This window comes from Rhea americana, unplaced genomic scaffold (genome assembly GCF_003343005.1).
Source record: "Rhea americana isolate MKP2758 unplaced genomic scaffold, rheAme1 scaffold_32, whole genome shotgun sequence".
Classification (NCBI taxonomy): Eukaryota; Metazoa; Chordata; class Aves; order Rheiformes; family Rheidae; genus Rhea; species Rhea americana.
In genome coordinates, this window is record NW_028186446.1 from 4257457 (window position 1) to 4265054 (window position 7598).

A 7598-nucleotide genomic window follows, 5' to 3' on the forward strand; every position below is an offset into this window, starting at 1 on the left:
AGGCTGGGGAGAGGGTAAGGACTGTAAGAAGGTGATAGTGTCATCCCCCTATTTGCATTGGCTTAGGAATGGTCCCTGGGAGATGATGAGAGTTGATGTCCACGGAGCCTAATGCCAATAACTTGAGTTTTGCTTGAGATGTGTCACCTCTGTGCCCTTCTGAATACAGTAGGAGATAGAGGTTGGTTTTGGGAAGAGAGGAGAACACCCTGGATTTGAAAGGTCCCATCCTTTTTACAGGAGTTTTTTTTTTTTTTTGAATCACTTGCCCATCAATGCCAACTGTTTGGCACAGAGGATCAGGAGAGGTGGGAGAGCCCTGCTCAACAGAGGAGAGAGAATAGTGGGCAGAGCTGAGGTAACAGCTGGCACTCGGAAGGCAYTATAGGCCATGTTTTTGTATGAACCTCTGTGACAGGGGCTTTGGAGACTGAGGCGGAGGTGAGCTGAGAAGCATGCAAGGGTTGTAGGTCTGGGGTGCACACTAAATCTTCAGTCCTAGCCCCCAGTGCCTGTGAGGAGTGTTTATTGTAGTTCTGATTTTTTCACTGACCTGTATAGATTATCAGGATTAGGGTGAAGACTGGGGTTAGGAAAGGGAGTAAGTCATTGTTCAGATGACTAGTGCATGCAAAGTCTAGGCTGAGCTTTCTATTGGTATTAGTCATGAATGTATGTGGGGTTTTAGGGTAGGGGTATGGCTAGGCTATGGCTGGGGTCAGGGTCAGCAAAAGAAAGTATTACAGAACCTGGTTTATCACAGTGCTGGGTATGCAAGAATTTAATGGTTAACCTATTGTGTAGACTGTCTGACACTTTGTCTTCAGTTAATACTAGGTTTAGGTATAGGGTTAAAGTTAGGGTTAGGAAGAGTGGAGTATTCCATTTCATAGATGGCCTAGCTGAAAGAGGAGAGGTGTTACTGACAGGAGTCAAAGGCTTATATGGTGTTCTATTACTTGTCAATATAAAATTTCACTGTGATGATAGAATTTGGATTTTGATCAGGGTTTTGATATACTAGAATGAGGACTCAGTTCAATGCAGACTAACGAATGAAAGTATTTTAGCCCAGTTAAGCCTGTGTGTACCTAAATTATTGTGCACAGCATAAGGAAAAGGTGAAAAGGATAAGGTTATTTATCCACATAGAATGGTCCATAAGCATGGAAAGAAGATTGGGCTTGGAATGGATCAATAGGGGCTAAGATTTCATTTTAGCCCCTATTCTGATCACCAATATACATTGTCACCTATGCCTGAACACAACACCAGTGTTATGAACTAGTATAAGTTCAGGAAGAGTAATATTCTGAGCTCCGTTCAGGTGTTTGAACATAGGTGTCTACTGTATATGTTGGACATCCACATGGGCATGGCTGGTAACACAGGACTTATGGGAGACATCTGTTTCTCTTCTGAAGTGCTATAGTAGGGTAAATTGAAGTTCTCAGACACTATATGAGATTAAATTTTTGTGGTATGGTTGTAGGGCTAAGATGAGGGCTAGTATTGACAAGAACCAGTGAATAATACCACATGTTAGCCTATCTTGGTCATGTATTTTAGGGTAATGATGACAGGTGGTATCAGCAAGGTAAGTGACTAATACTTCATGTGAACCTAGTTCTGTTGTGTGTTGATAGAGGGTGGAAGAGCTATGAGTTATGGTTAAGAAATAAAAAGATGGAAAATTTGGGGAACTTAGGTGATCCAGAGATCTAACATTAATATTCTTGTCAKTAGAGACCAATGGCTGTTTCAGACTCAGTCTGGCGAAGAATTAACATACARGTTTGGGGTTACCATAAGAGGAAGAGGCATGATTATTGCACCCGGAACATCCTGTAGAACTAGAATGAGGGCTGGCCTTTCAAAGGACCACAGCTAAATACTACCTTTTAGTCCTTGGTAGATCACAATATATTGTGTTAGGGTTATCATTAGATTTCAGCTAATGTAAAAGAAGAATGATTGTGTCTTGGTTTTTGTTGGTTCTTCCTTGGCATGTGAGTGCAGGCTGGGGCTGGTAGGTATAAACACTGATTTATAATATTTGAGGCTTCTTGGAGCCCCAGATTGCATCTAGTCTTCTGTCTGCATGGAGGATTGGAATTACAGTAGGGTAAAGTTTTTGTTAGGAAAAAGAAGAGCAAAAGAATTCATGATGTTTAGTAGCTTGTGGGATTGAATGAGAACTGGTGGTAGTTGGAGGGAATTTCTAAGTATTAGAAATTGGGAAATTAGGAAGAAGTATTAGAAGGAGACCGTGTCATGGTATTACCATAGCTTGATTTAATATAGTATTAGGATTATTTGTGAATATCATACAAGTATTAGGAAAAGAAAGAGTTTAGAATACTGTTGATTTTTGTATGGCTCTGGGCTAGTATAACAGCTGGTGGCAGTTGGGGCTTGTGTATCAACAATTCTATATTTCAGGAATAACTAGAAAAGTGAAAGATTCCTTGGTAGATAACAGTGACTGGCAGATAGGTTGAAATCTGTTGGAGTCAAGGGCCAGTATCTAGTTTTTTATTTCAGCCTCATTTTGATCACCAACCTATATGTTATACTAAGCTTAAGATGAAGCAGGTGCTTAGGGAAAGAAAGAAWGAATGGAATAGCTTAAGAACATGAGAGCATGAGAGCATAGAACATGAGAAGGACCAGTTGTTAACACTTTATGTGGGCACCTAGTTATACAAAATATTGTTTGGCTTGAGTCATTGTTGAGAAAAGTATTTTAGCATAGCCTAAGAGGAGAAGTGGGGTTGCTAGAACCAACGTTTCATGTTCTATTTTGGGGCAGATATTGGTGTTAAAATTAGGGTTAGACTTACAGTTAGGGAAAGGATGTATGAAAGGAAAATGAAAGAACCTAGATACCCTTGTCTCCTTTGTGACCTCTGTAGATATGGACAGGTCTGAGGTTAATAGTGCATCTAGACTACAGTTCATTGCCTAGTGCTAAGTTAGCAAAAATTTGTTTCTAAGCGTTGTTCAGAAGTTCTGAATTAATCTGAGTTTGGAGTTGGTCCACCAGCTTGTTCAGAGTTTCCTTTTACAGTGCATCTTTCAAAGACATTCGACTGTTTTACTTTCACTCATTGCTTCAGTGTAGACTTTCCCGCTTACTGATCATCCAGCTCAGTCAATCATTACAGAGAAGCTTCTGTAGATATTATCGCAAAGCTCCTAACCTGCTTTAAAAATGGTGGGAATTTTCTCTGAATATAACATGTCTGTGAAACAAGCTCTCTATTAAACCCTTATTGACAACAATTGAATTACACAATAAATTTTGCCTTAATTTCTGATACCAAACAGAGAAATGGAAGATTTATGCCTGTGGGCTCCATTTCTGTTTAAATGTTGGAGAGCTCTGAGGGGGAGTGCCAGAAGGAAAAAAAGAAGTGATGGTAAAGAAGCAATAATTGAGTGAAAGAAAGGAAATAGAAAAAAAAAAAAAAGTGAAAATAGGCTCCCTGCCTCACATCTTTTTTGTTTAACTGCCCATTACATTTACTTTATTCCATCTTTTTCATTCCTCTGTTGTCATACACTCTTAGTGACCTCAGTGTTCTCTTGGTACAGTGATTTTTGTAAGTTGAAATATTCAGGTCCGGTGGCCAAGATCCTTTTGAATGCTCTGAGTCCTAAAAATCAAAATCTTCTAGAGCTTTAAAAATATTTTCATTTGTTATATTTTGAGGATTTTGCTAGAAGAGATGCAATTCCTAATAAATAAATAAATAAATAAATAAATAAATAAATAAAATAAAAGAGAGAGAAAGGGTAATTCATGTTTATTTTCATCTTTAATTGGAAAAATATTTCCAGAACGTCAGGAATGCTTCATTTTAAAATACTTGTTAATGATACTTCTTTCACTTTATTCTACAATATACTTGTCTCAAGGTGCAGTATATTAAGGTGCAGTATATTTCAAGGTTCTTCTCTGTCTCTAGTTGGGAACAAAAATATCTGTTTGAAATGCAGCCCACACAGATAATGCTGGGGAAAGGTGATAGGTAATTTCCAGAGTGAGGCAGTGCTGCCACCTATGTCATTCATTCTCCAGCAGTTCCAGACCTTTTTTAAACCTTGGCTCACAGAGATAATTTCCGATCAACTAGTAGAGTAGTGTTACAGTGTGTGAAATGGAAAAAGAAGTGCTACTRTGGAAGGAAAAAAAAATTCTCCGTATGTAATCTATTTGTCCAGCTATCCGTAAAAATAGAAGGGCTAGTTTATCAGTCAGAAGTTTCCAAGAAACACTGGTRTTTCACACTGTTGACTACCAGCCTGTTTGATCATGACTTTCACAGAAAGATTTACAGTCCTTTCTCAATGTTTTTAACATTTTTTTTTTCAAAATTTTTTTGGTTGTTTTACTGGGTACTTAATAATGATCATTATTCTTTACCTCTGTTAGAAAACCTAGATTGGACAACCCCAAACCAGCCAACCCAGCAAATCAACCCCAAAAACTCTGCACTCTTCCTGTACTGCTTGAGGCTGCCCCTTCTGATGTGTCATACTGTGATGGGCAGGGMAACTCCATCTTTCTCATCTGGAAAGCGTTATGATGAGAAGTTTCTGTGGAGGGAAGATGACTAGCTAGAAGTAACCTACCTTCCTAAATGAGGTCAAATTGGAACTACCTGGGTAAAGATCAAATGTCTGACAAGTTTTACTAAACAAATTGGTAGACTCTATTGTATGAATGTCGTATTGTTTAACATAACAAGCAGCGCCTAGAAGAAGAATGTTAGAAAGAAATCTATAAAGATTGAGCTACTGTGGATGATCAACCACCTTTGGTATGACAGTATGATCCCTTCAGTTCAAGCTTGGAGCTGCTACTCGGCAAAAATATACCACTTCTGTCTGTCTGTTCTGAGGACAGTAAGATTTTTGAGGATAGCAATTTGCCATGTGTACTAAACTCACATAATTTTGTTTTTTTGACAGAATAGTGGTGAGTACTGACCACAGTTCTGCAAGGAACTTCAGTGCAGTTCTGCACTAAAGATAAAATGTGGGTAGCACAGTGAGCAAGATAATATATTATTATCTTGTTTACAAGCAAACAGACTGTGAGCATTTGAACTAAATGTAGACATAAGAATCTGTATAGTGCCTGCTGCATGACGTAAGAAAACCAAAGCTATTGTCTCACACAAATGGAAAACATTCAGTGTAAGAAAGGTATGAAAGAGGTATAAACATAACTCAGACAAAATAATTTGTATCAGAAGTGTGCTAGTTATAGGTGTTGATTCCTTAGAAATACACTGTTTATGAAAGCTCTGCAGCAATACAATTGCATGACATTCCTATTTTACTTGGGAGAAAGTATTTAAGTATCACTGTGCAACTGAACGCAATAAAGAAATATCTAATGACAATTCCATCTACATCCCCACCCCCATGTCTGAAACCCTTAAAGATGCGTTGTTTTCTTATTGACAATGTGTCACCGTTCCCATAACCCATAGCTATTCTCCTAGGCTGGAAAGCAGCAGTTCCTTGTGGCTCTGGATTCTTCTGTGTTTGTTTGAGAGCTTTGTGAGCATACACGTGACAGAGTATCCACGTGTAACGTAATTTGTGTTAGGCATCTGAGCAGACATGTTAAAGGAAAATATGATATACATGCACACAAATAGATTATGTATTTTGGATTCCAGACAAGCTGTTGTCAGATCTAATATTGGCCTCTGGTCAGGATATACTTGTTTTCTGTTTTAACATGGAGAAATTCTGTAACATTTTGTGGAAAAATGCTACACATTTGAAAGTTAACAGACTTCCATTATTTTATTCCAATGTTTTTCTTCAGAACTTACTCTATACATTCAAGATTTGTATCTAAAATTTTCAGAGCAGTGCCAGTTCACACTAACTGGAAGTCTATCCCTTTGTTTAAATCAATACCAACTAAGAAATTATAGGGGATAGTATTGCCACTAAATCTCTGTGTAGGCTCTTTAGGCAAAAATAGAAGCAAATTATTTAAGAACTGATAAATGCATTTAAAATGCCGAAGTTTCTGGAAGTGCAACTCAAAAAATCTTATGCCAACAGATAGTCTTCCTTTCTGAAAGCAGACTTCCAGAATTACAATGAGCAACCAGGCACTACTGTTTACCCAATTTTTGGCATAGTGAAAATGTTTGCTGGGGAAGCTGCTGCAAAAGATAAAAGGATTGCTTCCCTCAGCCAAGAAAACTAAGACTCTGCTAAGCTTTTTTAACTAAAGGTTACTTCTGAAATGGGGAAAATCATGGTGTGTGCTCTGCAAGTATGGTTTATGTAGCTGTTAGGAGAAATGTATGTTGTATGATAAATAATACCAAGTACATTAAGGGTCAGAGAGAAGGCTTGGAATTTGGCTGTAAACATGTTAAGTTAAAATAATTGTATTGTATCTAATAGATACAAATAGAGCAGGAAGCAAAATTTTGTAATATCAGTGTTATTTTGTCTGGAGATCAGAAGCCTTTGAAATAGTCAGTAGAAATAATTACAGTGGATGAATTCCACTTCGTGTTCTTCAAGGCATCCCGCACTGGCAGATTTCTGTGGCTGTGTAAATTGTTACTGACAGTTAATCCTGCCTGGTTTAGCTATGCCTGTGTGGAACAGGCGGAGCTCAAGGATGTTTTTGCTGAGATGCTGAAATGTTTTCTTATAATGCCGATCCTTTATTTGCCTGGTTGCTTTCAGTCATACTTAAGACTCTAACTTCTTGTTTTTAGTTTTACTTGCTTTCAATGTTTATATTTAGTCATTTTAGTGTCCTTCGGTGTTCAGTACCGAAACAGTTTTTTGAAGTTTCTTCGAATCATGATTGCGGATTTCTGAGCAGATATAATATATTTTAAGAAAAAGTCTTTAAGCTGCTTAATCAGTCCCTTATTTTTTGCCTTTTACATTTCTGCACTGTGTGTTGTAAAAACCAACCTTTCAAAGCACTGTAATGTGTGACTAACGGGTATTCCTACAGAGTGTGGAGAGGCAGTAATTACTTTGGAAGGGATTCTTTGCTGCCAGTCCTAGTAAAAGAATCTTTTTCCTCAACATTTTGTCCTGGGTTTGCCTTGATAATTGCAAGCCAACTCGTATTTCTGAAAGTGGTGAGAGTTTAAAGTAAAACAGGAATCTTTAGCTACAACATACATACTATTAAAAATAGAGTAGAATGAGTTAATTCCCAAGTCCTTACCTCTTCACACAGAAAAGTGTTAATCCTCAGATGACTTGGCAATTGGAATCTGGAGTAGCTCTGTGGATCCTACACAAATGACTACTAAACCTACTCAAGTGAGTGGCGGTAGCAGACTAAAACACATTACACAACAGGTATATAAAGGTCAGATTTAGAAGGTAACATCTGCAAAATGATAATGATGGCTAATATATTTAAAACTCCTTTATAGAAACCATTTTTTAAACTCTACAGTTATATTGAAGTTTACATCATTTTACTGACTGGAAAGGTTACTCCACTGCTATGCAGCACACAGTCCTGATTTGCCACTGCTCTGCACTGAGTGGGGTTATTTACATACATGAAAAGTAAGTGGGAA